Source organism: Lonchura striata, chromosome 7 (assembly GCF_046129695.1).
Source record: "Lonchura striata isolate bLonStr1 chromosome 7, bLonStr1.mat, whole genome shotgun sequence".
Classification (NCBI taxonomy): domain Eukaryota; kingdom Metazoa; phylum Chordata; class Aves; order Passeriformes; family Estrildidae; genus Lonchura; species Lonchura striata.
The window spans coordinates 15522267-15547467 of record NC_134609.1 but is presented as its reverse complement, the minus strand read 5'-3'; the positions used below and the strand labels follow the sequence as shown (position 1 = coordinate 15547467).

Below are 25201 nucleotides of genomic sequence, written 5' to 3'. Positions count from 1 at the left end.
CATTCACTTGTACCAGGATTTTAAGTAAGCCAAGTTTTAGGGCTGGAGATGGCATCAGGTATCCCGGCTGCTCTTAGGAAGGAGCTGTGCAATTTTCTTCTGGGTGTAAATCAGTGCAGTGTTGTGGGAGAGGACCCATCAGCAAAACATGAAGTCTGTTTATGTCACTGTGTCCTGTCCTGCCCTGATGAATTCCCCTGCTTCAAAGCCTGACAGCACCAAAGTGTTTTACAAAACTTTTGGCAAAGGTCAGGGACTCCAACAAGTCCTTGCATCCTTCCAGGTGAGAACCTGGTTCTGTAAACATATTTTGGGGAACATTTGCAGGAACATTTGTTCTGAAATTTGGAGTAACTTGGCACTTAAACCCATTCATAAATTGTTTCCATCTTCCAGTCCCCTTGCACCAATCACTTAGATCTATTTAATTTTTAAGGATGATTCAATTTTAAAAATAAAATGTAGCATATGAGCAGCTTCCAGCATGTGTCAGGAAGAGATAAGTCACCCAAACCTGTGATGGCCCACCAGGGTGCCTTCAAGGGATTCAGACTACTGTCTACACAGTCCTTATTAGGATCTTTCTCTCCCTCTCCCTCTCTCTCTCTCACTTCCTTTTGGCACTTGCTCTGTAAACTGAACAGCACCTGAGTCGGCATCATGAACCTCACCAGACTTTGTGGAGTTCAAACTGAGTTCAAATGTTTTAATTAAAATGTCCCCTTCCTCTCTATCATTAGATAGCTGCAAACAGATGACTGAAGCTTCCTGACTGGAAAGGGTTGGTCAATGGCCTTATATCCGAGGGGTGAAACCTCTCTACTGGGAAAAAAATCTTGACTTAAATGGTCTGTGTAAGGACATTTGTTAAGTCAGAACAGTGGCAGCTGGGTTAAGACTTGAAATCTTTTCACCATGATCTTGTGGGAAAGAGTTTTGTCCTCAAAAGTTTGGTATATGGGTTTCTGATTCTGTGTTCACAGCTGCTCTGTGTGATTGGCTCCTTGCCTCCAGCACCCAGGATGTTGAGCACACATTAACTGTTGTCTTTTCTTGGAATGAGATTTGGTCTGTCCATTGGAAAAGCACTGGGAACTGAAGGCAAAGAAGAAGGAAGAGGATCTTTGTGAATAACTGACTTTCTGCTACAGCTGCTAAAGGACTTGGTGTCATCCCAAATTGAAAAATATGCTTTCTGTTTATAAATGTGCTGACCCCCAGTCATATTGCACTTTCTCTGCCCAGAAGCGATGATTCATTAAGTTTCTGGAACTTTTCTTTCCTTAAAAAAATGAAACATTATTCTCCATGGTTCCAAGTTTACTTTAGAATGGAGAATAAAAACATATTTGCTCTTAATATTTTGAAACCTTCTCATTTCTTTAAGCCAAACCCAATACAGTCTTGCCACTTGCAGTGCCTGCCCTAGCACAGCATTTTCCAGGAAATTATGGTTGCAGCTGAACCTTTGAGACATTCACAATGTACTCCAGCTTGAGTTTGTGCTGTTTGTATTTCCTAATTGCTTGCTTTTTCAGAGGAGAGATGAATACAAACCTGCCGCATGGATGGGCAAAGTCTGGCTCAGGCCCTTTTAAACTAGCAAAGAAAGTGCTGTGGTGCAGCAGAAAGCACAGAGGAACTGTTCCCCATCTAACTCCAGAGGTGTTTGAAAGGATCTAATGTCAGGCCTGAAGTTCCTGTTTGCTGGTTAAACCACACAACACAATCCCCACCATGGCTAACCTGCCAAGGCTGCTCAGAGCTCCAATCCTGTGCAGCTGCAAGCTGCAATGGTCCCATGGCCACTTCTGACTGAGGGGAAGGGCAACTCTGCAGGATGCCCAGCAGCAAGGCACTGAGGATATGCCCTTCCCAAGGGATTGCTGTACCCTTTGCAGAACCAAATTCATTCATCCCCTGAATGGCTGGGGCTACTACTGAAAGCTCCCCAAGCTCTTCTCTGCCTCTCAGCTCTTGCTTCATTTCTTATGACACCACGAGAGTTGCAACAACAGGACGCAGAACCACAACATCACTAATGTTTCTTCACTAACCCAGTGCACAGCAGACTGGCTGTGTTTCCTTTGGGAATAGGGTTGCCTGAAAGTGCTGTGGAAGAATATTTCCCTGAGGAGGTTTGCTTTCCAGTTGCTGATGCAACCCATTACTAAGGAATCAGAGGCACTTTTCTGCCTGCAAATATTTTTATTGCAGTAGTAACATTGTTGAAGCAGTGATGAAAGGATATAGGCCAGTCAAGGTTTGTAGGGAGAGATAACATCTTTTATTAGAGTAGCTAAAACTGTAGGAAAAACCAGACACACTTTTGGAAGCAATATTATCCTTTATTATCTCACCGTTCCCCCTCCCCTGTGACCCCCTACCATCCTTCATCTGAAACAATAAATACTTATGAAGTGGAAGGAAACTTGACCCTCTGGGGCAGGTAAGAGACAAAGGCTTGTGCCTGACTCCTGATCCCTGTGCCTCTCCCAGTGGTCTGGGTAAGGAATCGCCCAAAGCTCAAGGGCATTGCATGGCCCCTGCCTGCCCTGCTGCTCTGTGCCAGAAACAACAAAGAGAAAACCCTCTCCCAGTGGCGTCAGTAAGGAGCAGCTCTGATTAGGGTCCCTTGCCTGGCCCTTCTGTCAGCACCTTGTGGGTCAGTAAGGGCCCAACAGCAGCCAAAAGCTGGGGGCTTGTAATATTCTTAGCATGCAGTAAAGGGATTTTAGGTTTGGTATTTGGAAATCTTTGGGGGGCATGGTTACTGACACAGCAAGAAGGATTTTTCTGGGGTCATTGCAGGATCTCCTTTGCTGAAGAGTCTCAAGAGTTTAGAGGAATATTTTTTTTAAATGACATTACATAAACATACCTTGTGCTGCCCGAGGGCAGGGAGATGGACCAAGTGAAGGCAATGGTGGCACCTTTCCTGAGAGCCCATTCTCATTTCAGGGCTGTCCATTTCACTCCCACAGCTTTGCTAGCCAGTCTCAGTGCTGCAGTCTTGGTCTGTGGATGTGGCACAGGGACCATGGAGCAGATTATTGCTCTGTGAATTAGGGGCTGTGTGCTTATTGTCTGGATGTCCTGCAGGGAAAATCATCACTGAGAAGAACACAGTGTACCATGGCCAGAGCATTTTTTTTCCTTCCTATGGCTGTCACCCAAGTGAGGCATCTTTAGCTCAAGATTATGTAGGCACCAAGCCCTTTCTCTGACAAGTACAGATTTCTCCATAGACCATGTTCCCTCACTCTTCATGAATTGCCAAGAGATTTTCAGAAACAGGTCCCAGAGCAGCTTTTGTCAGAGGCAGCAATAGGCAGAGGAGGAAGGCAAGAATCATAATGTGGATTTCAATAACACTTTTCAACACCAACAGAAGAGTAAAATAGAGACCAGGCCTTGAGTCATTTGCTTAGACTAGAATAGCACCTACAGGGGATGGTGCAGAATCTGGAGTGACAGTTGGATGACAATAGGAATACATTTGGTTTAAATTAAATTTATACAGGGATTTTGAGAATGGGTAAGACTTTAGTCTTGTGCTGATGGGAACAGAGGGGCTGCCAAACCTATTCAGAGTGGTTTCTCAGCTGCTTGAATGACCACATGCCATGTTATCTCCCTGTTATTTCACACCACAGTAAGCACCTACATACTGCTGCCCAGGGCAGAAAATACCTGGGAAGGCTGCTCAAATTAGGGAATATTGCCTCATTTCAGGAGCCAGGGACAGCAGATATAGATGAGGACTGGCTACCCAAATCTTGTTTGTAAATGAAGCTGGCTGTCACTAAAAGGTTTTCCTTCTCTAGAGAATATGGCTGTCTACAAAATGCTTAGCAGAAAATTTTCTGGTTGGTTCAGAGAAAGGAGGAAGGGGAGGAAGAAGGGAGGCAGTGAACAAGGGGTTGTGAAAACATGTCAGTTTAAACAGAAACTTGTTTGCAATGGTGTCAGAGTTTCTTTTAGCTCTTGTTCTGATTCATATCAGCTTTTTTATTACATTAAAATTCTAGATTAATTTCATATTAGTGTTTTAGGTTAAGTTGGTGTTATTTAATCTGTGCAATGTTTTAAAAGAAAAAAAAAAAAAAAACCCAACAGCTACTTGCCCTCTCTTGGGATGTTATTGTTACCCTAAATATTTGCAGTTACTGGTTTTAATTCCTTTCAGGTTAGCTAAAATGTTCAGCTTTCCAGGACAATGAGTATAGAACAGCTTGTTTTCCTGCCAGTTCCCTCTTACACACTCTGTAAAACTCGGTCCTATCTGATCCTTCACTTTTGAATTTTCACAGTGCTCTTCACAAAAAAGATCGTTTCACCAGAGTCTGTCATCTTGTCCTGCAGGCCCCTGGGGTTGAGCAGATGTTGCTTGTGAAAGGATTTTTAAAGGCTTTTGAATAAGAAGCTAATCCATAAGATAAAATAAGGAAATAAAAATTCAAAATGGATTAGAGGAAACACTTTTTTTAGACAATGTGTGATCAAGCTACAAAACTAATTTCCCATAATATTGTTAGACATAAATAAAAAGAAGAAACTTGGCAAGATCCTAAAAGGAATGGATTTCTCTATAGATAACAAGCATATCCAATGTTGTAAATAATGAAATATTTAAGGGTTTATTAAAACCTCTGTTTCAACACTGAGACTAATCTTTAATAGAACATGTAAGGAGATCTTAGAGCAGATGGTTTCATCGTGTCCTGCTTTGGAGGATGTCTTTCCCAAAAGGACTGGTGCCTACTAGCTATTGTCAGAAAATAAAGAGCCACGTTCTATGAACTTTCTTCTTGTGCTGCCTTGTTCATACTCTCTAAAATGAATAGACATTGAGATAAAACATTTGGCAGTATTTAAGAAGCAGTGGAAAACCTGTAGATAACAAAAATATTCTGAACCTCACTGAGGGTAAAGCTAAGACCTCTCTTCTCAGGGCTGTGATTCTGCACTAGATAAACTAGGATCTTTGTGTGTATATATTTTCTAGAGTACAAGACTCCTTAAGAAGCTCAAGGATGGTCTGTGAGTTTGCAGAGCCATGTGATAGTCTATCTTTCCAATATATAGGGAAAGCAATTGCAGCAAGAACAGTTTGAGATTAAGATGTAAACCCGAAAGAGGATTTAATTTTTTTGCACAATGTATCTCAAGCATCAGAAAAACTGAAGGAAAGATTGATTTCTTTCCATGGGTTTTGACCCAATAAAATCAAAATGACCTGCAGGATGTTCCAGCCCATTCTCCCCGAATGCTGCATGACCCTTCTGGCAGCAATGCTATTCTGAAAGGCCTTAGATTATTTTATGTTATCTCTAATGTCATCTAGCTGGTGTAATTGGAGCTGACTGGGTCTCTGATCTATTGAGCCTACACATCTCTGTCTTCACACCTCTCTTGGCCACAGTAGCTGCTAAAAAGAGCCCTGGGGACAACTCACATTCTTGACTGCCAGCCCAAATGTGTCAGCTGGAAGGAAGACTATTTCCCAAATGACATACCCTCCCCCACGGAGTTTTGGCAGTCACCCCAGTGGCATCTCCAGTCAGGAATATCTGGCTGTCAGACCACGCAGAGGCAGAGCTCTCTGTGACCCCTGATCCCTGTCCCTACCCCTAAAGAGGAACTGCCATTGTCTGCCAAGGTGGGCAGTGCCTCAGGCTGGTTCCCATGACTGTCCTTCCATCTGGTGTTGGCTGCAAGGTCAGGGGCTGAGAGGGCCACAGAACCACCCATGAGGCAGCATCTCCTCCAGGATTCTGTGTGTTCCCAACCCTGCTTGGTGGGAGTTGTACCCAGCCGATGTGGCAGCCCGATGGTCCCAGGGGCTCTTGTCCTGGCTGAACCATCAGTGGCCACTTATCACCTTACAGGGGAAATGTGACACTGGGATAAACTGGCTGTTGGTGGTGTTGGCAAAAAGCCAGAGCGACTGCACTAAGGGCACAGGAGTTCGTTCCTGTATGCCTGAGAAGCAGGGTTTATATGCCTGGACTTGTGTTCATATCACAGAGAAATTTTTGGCTTTGCTTTCCCACCCAGGAATATAAGAGACAAAGGAATTAATGTCACTATCCAGGTGGCTAACAGAAAGCAAAAATCCCGAGTATATCCCAGCTTGCAGCCAAGCTGCACTTAAGCAGTTATGCAACAGCAAAAAAAAAGTCTGCTTAGAGTCTACAGCCACAAAGTTTCCCCCAGAGCCCTTTCCATTGTGTGTTGGGAGCTCTACACCTCCCCCATCTCCTTGCCTTCATTGAAACTGGAGTTCATCTGCTCTGTCCAGCCTGCTGCAGCTTGGGGAATTTCACATCACTCCTGTCTCAGCTGGTGAAGAGCCTGAGCTACACATTTTTGGATGATGATTCCTGTGCTTGTTTCCCAGTTGTAGATTTATGGGAAGTGTGGGAGTAGAGTTCTCAACTTTTCCCCAGTTCCTCAAAAACGAGAAGCTAGTAAGGATAGTTAGCTGTGCTTGAGGATTTGGCACCATCCTGGCTCTCTGTGGCCATGGGCAGCTGTGTCATTCCCAGGGAGCTGTGACATTGCAAAAGGTAAAACACATCCAGAAAAGCCAGGGTGAGGTGTCACTATTGGACACGAAATGAGTACACAGAAACTTGGTAAGTTCAAAAAAGAAAAAGAGACAATTTTATTTCTGACCTTGCAATATATAGAATTCCATAGTGACAGTGGATTGGAGGATGAAATTGCCACCTCTCCAACCACACTGGTCAAACCAACAATACATCAATTCTCTCCTCCCACAAAGAAGAATAAAAAACAATCATTATTTACATGAACAGTGGGTGAGAACTCCAGTAGAAATATGTAAACATTATCAGAAGGCTTAAGAAGTTTTATGAGAACCTTAAAACTTTCAAAAGAACTATAAAAGAAAACTTAACTTTTAAAAATCAGTGAGGATAGATGGATGGATGACTCAAGATCCCATCACAAAGGTTGGAGACAGGCCGGGGAATCAGTGCCCTCCCTAGTTCCACCAGAAATGGGATGCCCGGGCCATGGGGTTCCCTCCAGACCCCTATTTCTGATAGCGCACCCTCTGCTCACTCCACTGGCCACTGTCTTCAGGAGGGCATAAAACAGAGGGGAAAAGCATTCCAAAGAGTGAATCAGTCCAAGAAACTGCTGCAAAATAGCTGTCTGGGAATCATTAGGAGAACATTCTCAATCTTCCCAGAGCAGCTGAAAGCTTTACTGCCAACAGCACTTGGCTGCCAGTCTCCCATTGCTGTATAAATGATGATAATGGTCTTTGCTACTTCTTCTCCACACATTCTACTCCTCTCTGGGGGGGGTGGGCTCTCCTTGGCAACCACAAAGCTCTTGTTATATGCAAGGAGCTGTTTGCAGTGAGGACTGGAATTGAACAGGAGAGAGAGGGGTCCCTCCTCAAGTTAATAAACACCAGCAATGGGCCCCTGCTCTGGCACTTTGTGCACGTTCCATGGCTACTCTGGTCACCTTTGATAGACAGCACTTGCTTATTAACAGGCACTGAATTTTGACAGGAACTGAAGAGTCAGAAGCCTCCAGTACTTACAGGAGAAAAGCAGTGTACCTCTTTCCTTGTGGTAGCACTGACAAAATCCAGTTACTCATCTAGCATGGCCCAGTGCTTACCTTTCAAGGACCACATTCCTACAGCCCTCTGGTTACTCACAGCCTGTTTCAGCTTTTGCAATGAGTCCCTGCCCCTGGACTTAAATCTATCACTTTCATCATTTTATATTTCTTTTGATGGTAAATACTTAGCTGAAGCTCAAGTATTTACTCTGCAGCAGCTCTAAAGAGCCCTTTCAATGTGGTAGCTTGCTGATGAAGGGCTGTCTGCTCAGCACTGAGTTCTCTGCAGCACACTGAGTGAGCACCAGTAACACCAACCTACCAAGTCAAGCGTTTGCTGCCTACAAAACAATAAAGCAGAGCTCCTTGTCTTTCAGTGCCTCTTTCTCTGAGAGCACGCAGAATTAAAAAGACACACCAAACTTCCTAGGGTGAATCTCTCCCTGCAACAGTAGTGTTCCCATACTTTCCTGATGTATGACAATACATCAATGACAATAGACAGCTTTTCCACCTATAGGATTTCATGCTGCAGTGTTTCTATTTCAGACGTGAAGCTTGCCAAATAATACGAGAAATAAAAGCAAGATATAATCAAATGCACAGAGATTTGTGAACATGTTTATATTGTGCCCCAGCTCATGTGCCTGGAAGACCTGGTCCAGTCCAGAGGAACCCGTATGGCACCTCTTAAGATGTTTTTTTCTGTGTCTAGAGACTTTCCTTTGAAGTGGATAGTGTAATTTTCTGACTTCCAGATACAAACTCAAGAAATTGATGTTGCAAGTCTGCCATTTTCTTGGAATAAAAAATCCCAGTCTTCTCCAGAAACTTTCAATGCTCATACATGTCTAGCACCAACCCTACAGAATATATAGAAAATTAGTATCAGAGCTGCTGAACAGAAACCTGGAAGATCCAGTCATCGCACTGGCAAATCACAAGATAGGGACAAACAAGAAAGCCCTAAAATATCTTTCACAGTAGCCTTCTCCCTGGTTTGCTGGTGGGGTTTTCTGCATGCAGTTTCCTTTATGAGCCTCCCAGGCTCGAACATTTGTCCCTGGCTCCCTGAGCGGTGCAAGAATGTTGGATTTCAGTAGACTATGACATGAATAAAAGGCAAATGATCCCTCCTTTGACTTACTCAGAAATGAGAAGCAGGCACATGTAGGATTGCACCAGCCAGGAAACTTTTCTCTGTAAATCTCTCCATGCCTTTTTGTTGGGATTACTGACAGCACAGCACTGTTTTGCAACACAAGTGCTCATGTACTTGTGTTGGCCTCTTCCAAGCACCAAAAACGTGCAGAGAAAAACAGATTTTGTACAATTACTGGTCTTCTTTAAGATCAAAACAGTGCAGTGCAGCAAACAGATCAACTTTGTGCCAAAGCATTTCCTAAAGAGAGCTTTATTATAATGAGACTCCATTCTCAGAGGCCTTTCCTGTTATTTATATTACAGTCTTGGTCTGACTTACCCAAAATGACTTGCACTCTAAAACTACACTGCTTCTCTTTTGTTCTTTCATTCCAAAAATTTGAGTTTCCTAAATCTCCTTAATGAAAGTTCTCAAGGGGTTGACTGGAGAAGATGAGAAAAGCCAACCAAGTGCAGCATTCCAGGACCAGCTCTCCATGTGGGGAAAGACTTGGAGACTGAAGTCAATGGTCTGACTTGGATCTGACAATTAGAGAGCTGTACAACCAAAGGTCTGCTACACCTCATGCTCCTCACACCCCCTGCTCAACCCCCATGCCAAGTCCATCCTTATTAAGTGCTGTCTAGGTTCTGAGCAGAGCATCTTTTCTTTAAAGGCCAAAAAAAACCCATAGTTTTTACTGAAGCCATGGGAGGAGCTCATTAATTCAGCTTGCATGGGAAATATTTATTTAATGATAAATAGGTAAATTAATTGCCCATAAGCAAGACCACTGCTCATCTGAAAAGCTATCATTCAGCCTCATAGGAGCAGCTGCTAAAATGCTTCAGGCTGCTTATCTCCTCTTCTTCATGGACTAAGACATGTGGTAGATCACATCCCTCCGAGTCCAAGGTACATTAGCTCCCAACCTCACCATGGAAGCTGCACAACTGAACATGAGCAGTCACACTTGGGTTAATTTCTGAAGATTGAAGGGGCAAAAAAATGCAGGGTGTCAAAGGAAAGGCAGGTTGGTCACAAGCAATGGTGATGCTACACCCATTGTTTTGCCTTCCCATGAAAATCGTCAACTTTTACTGGAACCTGGAATGGCACAGTACAGCCCAGGAGTAGGAAATAATCTGTTTTTAGATGTCTATGTTTTTCTATTGTTTATCGAGCCTCATTTCCCTTCTCTTGCTGCCTGGACCTAAATAAAGCACATTAAACTACAGACAATGCATGTTGCACATGTTGAGGCTGTATTAGATCATCCCATGTGGCTCCAGCACAAACTAAATGAGGCTGCCTGTCCTGGGGGGTCAGCCCCAGAGCTTGCTCCCCCCCTCCACTGCCTCTCCTTGCACCAGCAGTGAGTGATGTACCTCCCTGCACAATTCTGTGGGTGCACAGAAAAGCAGATAAATGCACACAAAGAACAGGAAAGGAGAAAGAAACCCTGGGGAATATGTTGGAACACAAAGCTGCCTGGCAATCCTTCTGGGGGCTTTAAGTCTTTTGTTTCAAACAGAGGCTTTCTTTGAACGACAATGTCTAGGCCAGTTATCTAATACACAGGTGTAAAACCTCAGCAAGAACATATAAGGTATAAAAACCAAGTTCTGGGTCCCTCAGGACTATGAGTAAGTCTATGACCATGCAAGTCTAAGTCTTTTCTGCTTAGAAACACTAGGGAAAGTCCTGTTTTGTTCAGTGAGGGGAATGCTGGAGGGATGGTTTCCTCACACATCCAACACACTTTCAGATTGAAGGTGGAACTCACTGACTGGTCTCACCAAACCTGTGAAAAATGCAGAACCAGAAGTGGAGTCCTGATTTGAAAGGTGACAACCAGTGGAACAGCAAAGGGAGAGGGAGAAGTTTTGCCAGTGGACATTAGTATGGTTCCTGATATTGCAGGGTGGCACTGCTTTACAGGGATGTGGGAGGGTGCAGTGGGATGCTGGCTTTCCGTTTGAGGTTTTAGATGTTTGCGTGCTTTAATTTTTCTAGTAGTGGTGAGTAGGTTTGGCCTGATTTTTAATGAAATGGTGCCCAAAATATTTTTCAAAAACTGAAGAAGATAATAAAGTCTGTTTTAAAGGATAATTTCAATCATTTTTTGAAAGAAATCAGACCATTTCAACATGAAAAATCCTTTCAGATTACTTCCTGTTTTGAAAATGAAAACAATTGTTATGAGTCACCTTTTAGAACTGACCAATTAAGCGAAAATCTTCTTGAAATATTTTGGTACTTCTGAGCATATGTGTTTTGCCTCATGCAGAAATGAGCCAAAAAAATTCCCACTACAGGACTAATCTGTGCATATTTCATAAACAGATCATTCATTTGCTGAAAGTACTGAGAAAACTGAGCACTCTGCACTAAGACTTAAATGGATATTGCAGAAAAAATAAGGTGTTCCAAGATTGACAGCTCTCACATTAGAACAGCCACTCCAGCCCTCAAGTGTTCAATAGCAGCATCTCACTGCACTATAACAGTTCAGAAAACAATTGTGCTCATTTCCACACATTTCCTATAGCTTTTTTCTAGACAGAACATCATTTGTTGCACTCAAGACATTAATATTTTGATTCATAGCTTCATATTTATATCTCATTTAACCCTTGTTTTCCCCAGCTGACTCCCACACTCAGGTGCTGCAATAGATGCATTATTAAAAATCCACAGTCGAGAGAAGGCTGTCAACAAGTCTCAGTTCTCTGTGTCCTCAGAAAGCATCATCATCCTGCTCCCTGCACTGGGCTCTTACAAGCCTTTATCACTGTTTCAGCACTCCTATATGGTACCTACACTTACCTCCACCTCCTGTATTTCTGATCTGATCCCAAATTTTTACTGCAATCAACTGATCTGCCAAGCCCATTCTAAAGTGCTGAGAATCTTTAAAATATTTCTAGGCCAAAAAGGCCTGCATTCTCTCTCATTTAAGTTATCAATGTTCTGTTGTTAAGAGTTTACATTTGAGGGTCTTTTGACCCTCTTTTTGGTTTTGTTTATCCTTAGTGCAATTTTTGTTTCTGGTGAGATTTTAAAGTTTTCTTGGCAGTGATAGCTAGAAATTTTTCAGTTACCCGCCCACACTAAAACTCTTGTGACCCAGACACTGATTGGATAGACAATGGCTTTTATTTTTTATTTCAGTGCTCCATTTGTGTAGGGTTGAGAAAAGGAATTCTCTGGGTGATGGAGAATAATCTGAAAAGCATATTAAGTGTATATAGCCCTTGGTCTGCTTTCTTGTACACACACTCAGTTTACATGTGGCCTCATTAACAACCTTTGCTCAAAATCATACTGTGTGATATTTTCTAGAGCTGGAACCTGGCCAGATTAATCTGTGAACTCAAAGTGTTCAGTGTTTTTTCCTCTTACCTTGCTCCTCTGCTGCAGGTTTTGCAGGTCAGGCTTTTACTCAAGTGTTTCACTGTGCAGTGCTCATGCCTGGGTCACTAAAGCATCATTAGCACAGACGTCTTGCTGCCTAATGAGAGCTATAATGCTGGAGCACTTGGCATGAGAAGCATTGTCTGGGGAAGGGGACCACACTGGGAATAGGAAAAACTGTATTCAATTCCTTATGGAGCAGTCACAAACTTCCTTCCTTCAGCTAAATCACTTCAGCCGGCGCGTGCTTCAGTTCCCCATCTGTGCAGGGTGGATAATGTTTCCTCCTGCCTCCAAAGAATAGAATAATCAAAAACTTTGCAAGTCTGGTGTATTTTGATGTCACAAGAATGAGGACAAGGACCAGGGGCCTACAGATCCACACTATTTTCAATGAAATGCCCTAATAACCTGTAAAATACAGAGCCGATAAATACCACGAAAGGAAGATGCAACTGATAATTTGGCGCATATGAACACTGTGCACAAGACAGTATTCAAGTGTGAGAAATCACCAAATATTGCAAAGGAGAGGAATATCTTCATCAGAAAGCAAAGTCTTTCTTGAATTTCATATCTGCACTTTCCTGGGGAGACGTTTAGCTTAAACAACTGGGTCTGGAGGCACGTGAAAGCAAGAAAAAAACCACATTAATGTTTGGAACTTAATTTCCACAGTAACTTCTCCCCCTTCTAGAAACACCTAGTCCTTCTAGTTTGCATACATCATGAGTATGCATGTGTACTCATCACAGCTCTTAGTGCTGTGCCCATTTCTCTGGAGAGCCTGTTTCAGTGCTCAGTCACCCTCTAGACAAAAAACCTTTTCCTCATTTCTAAACTATGTTCCCCTGACATTGTTTTGTGTCATTCCCTCAGGTCCTGCCACTGGTCCCCGGAGAGAAGAGATCAGTACCTGACCTCTCTGCCAGTCCAGGATTTTGATGATTCCTGTGGGTCACTTCCATCTTAGGAAGTTCTATTCTACAGTAGAATATAATTATCATTCTATGACCATTAATTACCACGTGCTGTTGAAATCACCGTGCTGTGTGAAATACAGAATTTTATAAGAATGAGACCTGATGTAGGTCCTATTGGGATCAGGAGGTTTCAGCTGTTACCTTACACTGTAGGGGATAATTTACTGGGAGGAGATGGTGACATGCTCAGTAAATGGAAGATTAGGGCCCTAGGAACCCCCTTCCTAACCAACCCCATCATGTAATCTCTAAATTATTGTTAAGGATAGTTTTCCATAGTTTCACATCAATAAATATCTCACAACTTCAGACACTTTCCATAAAGTATAGCAAATGCTTCACAGCTTCCTTTGCAGTTATTTGTGATTTTCCTCATAGTGAAATTTCTCCCTTTATTGTGTCTGTCATGGCTTTGCCTGAACTGCCTGTCAGTTAACAGTGGTGCCTACAAAGAAGGAGTTTTATACATGGAGTTAAAACAGAGCCATCAGGAGGGGGTTGTTGAATCTCTACTTGGGTTTCCATGCAAGCAACTGTGAGGTGAAAGTGGAAGGAAAGGATGCCCTCATGACAGGGGGGTGGGGTGGGCAGCCAAGAGAAAAGCCTTCATTTAACACCATTTAAATGTAAATTGTAGTGAAACATGTTAGTGACAGAAGGGAGGTTATGACTGATCAGATAGGAGGCTTTGGATCTTTGCCAAACAAAACTTCTAGGTATTTTGCTTTCTTTCTTGTATTCTTCTCCTCTCACCACTTTTGATCAGTGACATATACAGAGATGGCTGCTAGCTATCAGGAAGTTAAGTAACAAAACTGTCCAGAGCAGGAGCAGAAATATGGCATTCAAAAGCAAACTCAAGGACGGGGAGAACATCAAGGGTTTCCTTCCAGAGATAATGAGCAGACTAATTCAAAGTGAAACTGAAGATGAGGAAAGAACATGAGAAAGAGATCTGAGAATATTTTGTCAGGGGAGGAAATGAGTTTTGTTGAATGAAAAAAGGATCAAATAACAAAACTTCCAAAAACCTAGGATCAGATGCCATTTTCTTCTATTCACTTCTGATGCAGGCTTGGAGCTTGGATGAGAGTTTGAGTTAAATTCTGACAGAAAGATGTCCAGGGGGTTTATGCAGTAGAGAAGTTGTGTTCCACAAAATGAGCCGATGTGCTGATGACAGCATGGAGAGAAAAATAATTCAGATTTAGAATTAAAAACTCAGAAAACAGGGTAAGAAATGTTAAGTTCTGAAGAAAGTATGGATTACTTTTTCTTTGTTATGCCATCATAAATCCTATTGACAGTAGTAATTCCCTTTGGAAACCCAGAACCTGCCCTTGTTTAAATTAGAGGATTTTTCAAAATGAAAATTTTGAAGAGCTCTGCACATAACAAGTGAGATCCCCTTCCTAATTTGCACAAATCACCCCATCATTGTCCTGGTGCAGAGAACAAGGGCTAAGCTAAAATCATCTGTGTGTAAGTAATATTTTTCACGTCATTCACATAAGACAGATACAGCTGAAGAAAAAATGATCATTTAGGAGGTAAATATGGATACAAGGCTAAAGGGAAGGCTTAGATCTGTATGAATGTAAACAAGACTTTGTAAAGTTTTTATTCCTTTATTTACTTGCATTAAAAGATAACAGGCACAATGGAAAAGAGATCTAGGACTTTGCCATCATCTAGTCTAAAAAAGTGAAGTTAAGGAAAACCTAAATTGCAAGTCTAATTCAGTGTTCTGGCGAATTGTGTGAAGAGCTGTCCAGACCGTTTTGTTAGCAGAGAACTGAAATCTCTCTTACAAAGTGAAATAATCGTGTAGACACAACAGATCTGAAAGTGAGGCTTTCCAAGGTCCATCTGTCTGTCTGTCCTGTTGAGCTACCTGGGGCTCAAATGGTACCTCATGGGCTCTCCCTGAATTTTCAAAGCCAGGACATAAATTCATGCCCCCAGATAACTCCCTGGAAAACTTGGTTTATTTCATCGTTAACAAAAGGATTCAGGATCTAGAAGTCCTGAATAATAAGCATTCACTTGCTGTTTCCTTGAACACTGATACCTCTGTGGGAGGTGTCAGGACACTAATCTCTGAGTGCTGATCTTATGCACAGATTTATCTGAAAGGCCTTTGCTTTTGACTCATTCAGTAAATAATTAATTACAGCAACAAAATCCAAGAATCATGAGGTGAATGAGGAGTCACTAAAATCCATGGAATTTTTCCATATTTGTGCATTTACATAAGATCAGGCCTTAGATCTTGAGTACTCTTGGCTAAGCCCTTAAAGTTACTGGCACATTTATCTGCCACAATTTCAATTCAGTTGCCCAGCTGCTGATTCATTGCCAGGTTCCTAAATCTCAGTCACATACTTTTCTGATGTTTCAATATACAAAGCCACCAAAGTCCTGTTACTGAACTGTGCCTTGTGCTCAAGTCATGGCTCTAAATCATTAAAAAATTCTAATTGTGATCACACATAAGCTTTTGGGATATTCAGTTAAAAGGGACTGTCCCTGAAGAAAACTTATTCTCAACTGCGTACGTTATTTCTGAGTTGGGAAAATGTTCAAACTTCCATTGATCAGTTGTAATAAAATGCAGTATAAGGTAATGTTCTGCAGTCAAAACATGGAACCTGGCAGAGAACAATGTAAACCCTACCTACCCCATGAAATAATGCTAAAAACACCTTATCAAATTTTGACCCAGAAACACACATGTAGCAAGATAACAAATACCTTGTTCTTGGAAGAAAGCCAGTACTGATTTATATCTTGCAATTCAAATAAATATAAAAAGCCTGCCAGAGCTGACCATGTAAAATTTAACCACCTCATATGGTTTCATTCTATGAAGTGAAAAATATGAGGAAAAAGGTGTTTTTGCACTGTGAATGAGCTATTCAGGAAAAGTGTTATTTATTGAACTCTATGGGAGGGAAGTTAATTTCAGAAGTTATAAATGTGACAAATTATAGCCAATATCTTGGAGGGATTAAATGGAAATTAAAGGAAAGAAAGTCCCTATTTTCATTTAAATAACAATTGGGACTGGGTAATGTTAAATATAGGCTTACACCTGCCAGCAACTGGCTGACTAAAAATCTCTGAAACCATCACTGACTAATCAGAGTGGACACTGTCCCACAAAACAGTGGCACTCATGTTTGTGTGTTCACGGGGATCCATGGGACAGTGCTGGGTAACAATTTCAGCCTAGGGGTGCCTTGTGACTTATTTGCTTTCACTCCTTGCTATTCCTACAGTGTGGATGATTGCCTAAGAAACCTGGCAGAGACCTTGCTCCCAAAGTGAATACTTTCAGGCTAGGAGCTGGAGGGAGGTGGGAGAGGAGAACCATAGTTGCTGTCAGTCTCAGAGCAGCGCAGTTTGGTGCCCTGAATTTGCAATATGGGTCCCAAGGCCATTAACTTGGGTCACCCCATTTCTGAAATTCCCTTCAGCTCAGACACTTGGTTTAAGACACTTTGGAGACTGCTTTCAAGGGGACTGAGTCCCTACACACATCAGTTTCACAGACTGAGAAGGGCAAAAGGAGAGATCGAATACCTTGAGAAAGGATTTCACATTAAGAAAGAGGAAAAGAGACATGGAAAAGCAAAGGAAAAGCACTAGAGGACCTAGATAGGGCAGTATGGGCTGTGTGGCAGGAAAAGGTGGGGGACATGGAGGATGCTACTGAAGGTAGGTGGTGTGTGGGGGTAAAACATTGCAGCAGAAAGGTAGAGGATAGCTTGGTGTTGAAGAAAGTCACTGAAGATCCACCTTTTCACTGATTTTGTGAGCTGCTGGTCTTGTATTCAGGCTGGAGAATGTTAGTGTCTCAAATTTACATTTCTTTGTCCTTTCACATCACCTTATCTGTGCCCACCACTAGGCACGTGCACAGGTACCTCCCTATTGAGGCATCCCACACATGCCCTGCACACATCACCCATGATTCCATCCACAGGCACCAAGGTGCAGGTGTTTGTTGTAACTTTGCTGCCTTAAACATCAGTTTTCTGTGGCTCCTGACACACAAAGATGTCTCAGCCTCACGTAACCTTGATGTTGTGAGCCTGTTCTAATAAATCTGAATAAGTAATAGACAGATACAAATCTGGGTAATAGAGTTAAATATCCCTTCTTAACTCAAACACAAACCAGATGTTTTCCATCTACCAGCAGGCCTCCACAATTATCCACACTGCCCATGCTGTTCCCCCAGCTCCCTGCCGGCCCCTTTCTCCTGGGTGATGAATAAGATGCATCACCATAGCTAACTCAGGGATCGGGTTGCTTTAGTTCAACAGTACTTTATCAGGGAGGTTTGTTGTGTGTTTTTATTCATCTGCCTTAATGCACCTCCTGTTTTACTCAGCTTTGTTTTATTTTGCTCCCTACAATCATAACCTCCCCACAATCACAACCTCTGCCTGGAGTTCCCTGGCTTTGCTGGGGAAGTCAGGCCAGTCACAGGCACAGGGGCTGAAGAAATGTTTCCACAGGGCAGGAAGTGATCCTTGAGGGTGGTGCAGGACAGTGGGTAAGGCTGTGAGGGGACTGGGCCATAGGATGGAGGCCGGGGCTGCTTTGGGCAGAGCTGGGAGCTGTGCCTGTGCTGCCCGGCACTGCCCTCCTGCCATTCCTGAGCACAGGAGCTGCCCCGCAGGGGAACACTGACACGCAGGGGCTTACATCAGGCAGGATCAAAGGCCCCTGTTTTTACTGTGTAACTAGGTTATAATCAGCAGTGGGTTCTCATAATGCTCTTATAAACTACCGTGCCAAAACCCACTGCTGAGCACCAGCGCACAGCGCTCGGGGAGCTTTGGCTGCCCACGGAACAGCCTCAGGGCTGGACTCGTGGGAATCCAACCAGCCAGCTCATGCCTGAGGTCGCTGTACTCGCTGAAGAGGAGGAAATTTATTGATCTACCTGTGCAGGATTACCAAGATGCAGATGAAAAGATAATGCTGAGCTAAGCAATAATCAGGATGCTCTTTTTTTCCTTCCTTATCCCTATATGGAGCAAATTGAGAGCAGTCCAGTCTTGTAATTGTGTTTCCACCACAGTGTGCCAAGGCAATCAGAGTTGTCAGGACTAAGCTGTCTTCTTTAAGAGTTAAATTTTATTAACAAGCTTGCCTGCAAGTCAGCTACACGAACTCCAATTTGTCCCTTGGATCTGTACAGCAGAGCCTCAGCATGAACCTCTTAGTTTTTCTACATAGAGAACCCTCCCAGCAGGATGATTAGAATAATGTGTGCAAAGACAGCACCAAAATTCAATTAAAACTGGCAATTTTTGTTGGAAACAGACTTGGGAGATCATTTCACATCTCAAAAGCCAGCTTGTATCACTGAGCCAGAAAGCATGGTTTACAGGAAAGGCATGTTAAGGACAGTGCATGACTTGGACATTTGACACTGGGAGATATGGGCTCTAAAATCTGGTATACACAGAACATTTGCTACCAAACTAGTTTTTGATTTTCCAACACTTTCATTGCCTTCTTCCACACTTCCCCCCTGAAATTCTTTGGAACTAAAGGAGTCATCGTAATTGACCTTTAACCATGAAATATTGGCTGGTAGTACAGACAATGCCTCCACAAGGTCAAAGTTGGTTGGATAAAAACCAGATCCTAGAGCTCTGACCTCGTCATATTTAACAATCTCTAAAGACAGTCCAAGAAAAATTGAAGAGCAAACATGCTCTTCTCCAAATAGAAATTCCCTCCAGGGTAGGATTTAAGAGAAAATTTTCCATTGCTGCAGCCTGAGTTGGACTTGATCAGTGAATATTTAAGAATTCAAGGAAGCTTTCTGACTTCAGTTTGACTGAAGTTTGATCAAGGTTTCTATCCTGGGGATTTCAGAGATTTCTTTCCTAGCACCAAGTCCAAAGAAATGGATAGCACTCACATTAAAAAAAAAAGAAAGAAAAATAAATAAAATAACATGAACATCTGGAAGTCGTCCCTCAAAAATGGTTGTGTATAATCAGGATTAAGCCATTACATGTCTTGCTTCTTAAATGATGGAAAATTGAATTGTTCTGAATTACAGTTCTCTCTGCTAAGAACCTGCTACAGGCAGAAAATAAAAGCAACCACTGCTTAAATAGCAGCCGCAGAATTCCAACTTTTGAAAAACTCAGGCTTCCCCTTCACAAACCATTCAAACACTGGAATGTAAAGTAGTGATGAAAAATGAAAACCATGTCAGCCCAGTAAGCGATATATTAAAAGCAAAGTGTTTGGAGTCAAAGGCCCTTAAATAAATCTAAAATACATACTTTATTTTAAGCCCTAAATCTGCTGCTGCTAATCCTCATATTTAAAGCCAGAAATCTATTTTCCTGGAAAGCAGCTGAAGCAAGATGGAATTTGACATGGCTAGCACCACACTGTTACTGTCTTCAATATTTGTTGTGTCCATCATTACCAGTAATATCTCTCTGTTGTATTTCAAAATTACTCTTATACTTAATGTACTCCAATGAATAGAAAATAGCCAAAACCTGAAAGCCCAATTCCCTGTTCTCTGGTGCAATAAATACAGTAGTTGTAGGTGGTATCCTAACCTGCTAAACCGCCCCATTTCCTTCGCTGACAGCAGCTAGCATTCACACCTTGTCTTTTCATCAAACTTTGCACACGTTTAATCCTGAGCCAACTGTGGGCCTGGCAAGAATTTTTGTCACCCTTTTAGACTGCAAGGAACTGGAAGAGGGAGGTCAATGAGCTGCCCAGGGCCTAGAGGTTCGTGATGCTATAATAAGAGTTAGAAACTGGAGCTGATGTGGTCCCATGGCTATGGCACATGCTCCTGGGAGCCAGGAACTCTGCATTTGGTGTTCTCTGCAGCAGAGAGGTGGAAGGGATCTTCTGTGATCTCTTCTGCCTCTGAACATCAGTTTTAACACTTACAGGAGTCCTTGGACAGAAGGGGTCATAGCACAATGAAATTCTTCTCCATGTGCCTCTGGGTATTTCTGTGTGCAAAGATGGATGCAGAAGTGAGAATAGATGCAGTGAGAAAGATTTATAAATTCTTACTCTAATTTAATAAAATTATAAATATACTATTACTCAAAGATTTAGAAATTATCTTTTCTAATGTGTGAGAAGCAAGGAGAAAAAAAATGACATGTTGCTGTGAGATTCTAGTGCCTGAATTTTGGGCTCTTCTGTGACAATGAATAAGAGCATTAGCCTTGGGCAGAGGTGCCCATAGCCCTGTGGAGCTCATGGCAGTGAGGGCAGTGGGAACCCCTCCAGTCCTCAGTGCAAAATAAATATTTGTCTGCCATGTGAGCCTCTGAATAGCATCCAGCAAGAAATTTGAATAATAATGAATAGCTTGCTCCCAGCAGAGAGGAAGCTTCTAAATTTCTTCTGGCAGGAACTTTGTGAGGAAGAAGAGCCCAGTCCTTGTGCAAGCACTGCAGGCACTCCTCCTGACAGCTAATGCCTCCAGCTTGACCACAGGCTTCAGCCTTGACAGATCTTTGAATCCCTGTTTCTCCTTTTTTTAATATAAAAACCTATTGGTTTAGGTTAAAATCAGAAAATCCCTTGGGGTTCAGTGGGATGGGACTAATTAGGCAGCATGGACATAATGTGGTCTACACAAGCAGTGACTAACTCCTGACATATGGCTAATGAACAGACCTGACAAATAAATGAAACAGGGCAGAGTTTTCTCCTGCCAAGTAACACATTTTTGTGCCAAATATATTTGGAACAAAATAATCCAAGTAATTCTGTTGATTTTTAATCCCAGGTTTTGATTTTCACTTTGTTTTTAAACTTCTCTGATCTTTGTGAAGGGGAGGTGGAGGGACTAAGGCTCATATTTCTATCCTTTTTTTCCACAGACAAAGGAAAGGGAGAGGAGAGAATGGAAGAAAAATGCTTGTGTTCAGTCTTTCTCCATATCTCCTCAGATACTTTATTTCTCCCACTTTTCTGGCTGGGGACTATAGTAAGAGAAAAAGTGGAGGCAATATATGAAATTAGGAAGGAGCAAAGGTTTCTTTCTTTTATTTATTCTTGTTTGTTTTGTTTTCCCTCTTTTTATTACAAGTAGTTAAGAGATTGATGAAATGATACTGAAAATTCACCAATTCAAATACTGAAAAGTTAAATCCAATCAAAGACTTGTTGAGCAACACTGAATTAAAAAGTTGAATTTTGATTTACTGAAATGTTTTACTGGAATTAAATACTCACAAAAAGTTGCATCATAAAGTTAATATTCCAATAGTAGGAGAATATAACTGATAAAGGAAGGGTACAAATAGAGAATAAACAGGCAATAAACATAAAATGCAGAAACAAATTATTTCAGGTCATGATTCTGGAATCTGTGATATTTCCCATAATATGGAGGACATTGTAGAAACACCAGTCAGTCTCAACCTTCAAGGCACTGAGTTTTCTTAGCACCTTGTCATTTCCACTGAAGTGTAACATCTTCAGTATCTCACAGTATCTGCCCCCCGCTCCCATATGTCTGGTGCGAAATTTCCCCAGACTGTCCCCATATGGGACTGCTCTGGTCATGGAAAAGCTGCTCCCTGTCTCCAGCCCTGCTGTGTCACTTGTTGCAACCATGACTTATGGATGAGCTTTATCACTGCATGAGAGACTCAGCCATCCACAGCCAAGTAGTGAAAACCACAATCCTTGGAATAAAATAAACCAACATACAGTTATTGCCACTGTTGCTTTTGCTACAGTCAAGGGAGCCTTCAAAATATGTTTCCAAGTACATTTCCCAACGTCTCACCTTCAGAGCTTTGTTTCACAGGCCTCGCCTACAAATCTCAGCCCCCACCCAGGCATGCTGATGGTCTGTTCTATGCTGAGCCTCCATCACTGTGTGACTGAGAGTCTCTGTCACACACACCGTGCCAGAAATGCTCTACATACTTAAAGAAGTCTGGGCTGTCCTTTCATATGACCTTAGTCTGACTAAAATTACTCTTCTGTGCTTGAACCATGCAGCTGATATTCTTCATGATGAGGAGATAAATATCAGATCAGGATGGAGTTTCTTTTTTTTGTTGTTTTTTTTTTTTAACTAATAGAGGGACTAAAATCTGACACTATCTAATTATTAAAATATGAGGAAAGGGGGAAAATGGATGGTTTATACACTCATACCAGACGACAATTTTGTCACTCAGCATCACCCTGTTTGGAGGCAAGGTCTTGAAACTGGGCTGTCTGCTCACTGAAGATACTGCGAAACACCTTTGGGTGCTCTCAGGAGGCTTTTGCCTATATTGGGCAAGCTAATTTTAACTTCCCTAATGTTACATCCTTTCCCCAGAGGTTTTGCCTGCACTGAGCACCTGTCAGTCACTCTGGGGCAATAGGAAAGGAGCCAGACTTTATTCACCACTGCTCCCCAATTTCCTGCCATTCTCTCCCTCATGTTGGACCAAGCACAGTGGCTTTCTGTCCACTTCCCAAAGGAGTCTTTTACTGCCAGTTTGGACTGAGCTGTTTCGTTTTGGGAGGTCTTCATAATCAAGCACCACTAGAGGACTTGAAACAAACCAGAGAGATTTCATGGTTTCCTTTCAAAGGACTCATGTACCAGGAATCAGCTGTGTCTCTGAGGAGCTGTATTCACAGGGAACTGGGGAAGCCAAGCCCAGGGTGGCAGCCTGGGGACATGATCTGGGATTTGTGGACTCTCAGTGAGTATCTGTGCTGCATGGAAAGTGCCACTGAGTAAAGGATATGCCTTCCTGTGTGCTGAAAGCAGGAGATTCTGTCATGTACAGACAACTTCTTTATCCCAAGAGTGCATGACTTGCAGCCCAAGCCTGAGACACCTCTGCAGCACTCCCCATTTCTGCTGATGTGTCACCTTGGATGCTCCCATGGGGGTCAAGGCTCTGTGGTGGAAACACAGAAGCTATGGAAAAAGTATCCCCCCGTGACCTGTGTGCTGAGGAGAGGCACTGCCTCCCTGTAGCTCTCTGGCAGTGGTGCCAGCTTCTGTGGAGCAGAAATTGCTCTCTGTTCCTGCTTATTCAGATGCTGAGCACCCAGGTTACCAAGGTGTTGCAAGGACTAGCAACTAAGGCACTCTAATGCACTTTACCACCCCATTTACCTTTCCTAAAATCCAGTTTCCAAAAGATACGGCTATCTTCTTCATTTACCTAGAAGGTCATTTCAGAGACCAGCAGGCCTGTGCCAGACTCCTTCCATCAGGAGCCTCTCAGGAGAGTCTGTATGGCAGTGCTGGTCCTACTCAACCTACATGACACAAAAAAGAGGGAGGTCTGCTTAGATTTTTTTTTTTTTTTAACAGTAGAAACAGGAAAAAATTCATTCTCTTGGTGAAAACAATGGGAGAAATAAAATTAATGCTTATTACTTCACCCCCTTTCCTGCCTCCATGTATTCCTGGTCTGAGCCAGGGGACTGGGAGAACTAGAATTTAACCTAAATCCCCACACTTTGTGTCACTTCTTTTAGATATTTTTGGAGGGAGATGTTGCAGGTGACCTTCTCAAATACCTGTACCGTGTGTAAGGGGGAAAAGTGGTAAAAGCCATGACTAGAATTTCAGGAAGAAATCAGTAGTCCTCTGGAGACCTGGTATGCTACAGCCCTCCAATCTAGATAGAAACAGCAGTGTGTGACTCAGACAACCACCATCCTCAGTAGTCAAGGAGGACTTTATGGGTTAGTCCAGCACAGCTCCATGAGAATTGCAGTGTGCTGGCAGCAAGCAGGGTCAGCTCACAAACAGCAAAAGGACAGAAAGGAAATGGTCACATTTATACCAAATGCCAGGCCTCAGACTGTGCTGCCACTTCCATCTGTGGCCACACACCTGATGATAGAAACACTGTGAGTGCTTGGTCAGAGCTCTCACTGAGCAGTGTGGCCCTGTCAGGCAGCCCTGCACAGCCCAGAGCACGGGCTGAAGGTGTGTAACACTGCAGAGCTGCTCAGCATTGGCAGCAGAGCCAGGAACATCATGTCTTTTCCAGCTGCAGCTCTTGCAAATCCGTGGGAAACTTCTCCTCTCAAATATCGCCATTAGTTTGCTATATTCATTCTTGTTGTCTGGCTTGTATTTCTGGGTGCAGATAATTCCAATGCAGTTACATAAAGCTATCCTCCATTTTGGTATCAAGCCATATATTTTCAACTCTATAATATTTGTTACTAATATAAGCATATATTTATATGTGTAAAATGCCAAATTGGCATATGAACTCTTGGCTAAGCCAGGGCCTGGAGACTTCTCACATGGCATCCCTCCAGGCTGCAGGGATTGCTTCCACTTCAAATAACTACTTTTCCTTGAAAGCTTCTGTGGCACCTGTGTTAACAACAGCAAGAGACCCTCAGGACCCTGTCAAAGCACACTTGGCAGCTGCATAGCAGGGAGGGAGCACTGACTTTTGTATCCTTGTCCCTTGAACCTCCCTGTGCTGTGAAAGCAGAGCCATGTGTGCAGCCCATTGGCAAAGCCTTCCTGTGCCACAGGCTCCTTTTCACCACAGCTGAGCTCCCAAACCCCCATCACCTCCCATCTGCAAGGTATTCTCACATCCAAGCCCAGAACAGCTCTGCCTGTGTTGGGATGCTGCTTCAGCACTCAAAACAGACTCATCTTGTCTATCTCTCCCTCTTTCTTTATCGGCCCTGCTCTGGTTTCCCCAGTTAAGCTGCCCAAGCACCTCACAAACCAAAAATTTCCTGAAAAGTCTCCTCCCTGGGGCTGCCTTGGCTGCTGTGTCCACTTTCTCATTTTGTGCTGCTTCTCACACATCATCTCATAGTAGCAGGCTCTCTGAATCTAGCACTCCAGCAGTAAGTGACAAAGAAGTTGATTGCAAACAGATATTTTTGGTATGCATACATGTGAATGCATACTTATGTTCAAGACTGGAAATATTAAAATTGTTTTATTTCCTTGTATTTTCCCCCACTCATTTAATGTTCCATTTTTAGCTGTGCTTGCAATTTACTTGGAACCTGCCCT

At 42.7% G+C, this 25201-nt stretch overlaps 1 long non-coding RNA gene across 1 annotated transcript in view; it reads right to left on the bottom strand.

Moving 5' to 3' along the window:
• The window catches only part of LOC116183786 (uncharacterized), a 54111-nt gene extending 30653 nt beyond the window's left edge, over positions 1-23458 (bottom strand). Inside the window, exon 1 of the long non-coding RNA XR_004148479.2 lies at positions 23361-23458. This is a non-coding gene — a long non-coding RNA (uncharacterized LOC116183786). The remainder of the gene's footprint in view (positions 1-23360) is intronic.
• Between the last annotated feature and the right edge of the window lie 1743 nt (positions 23459-25201).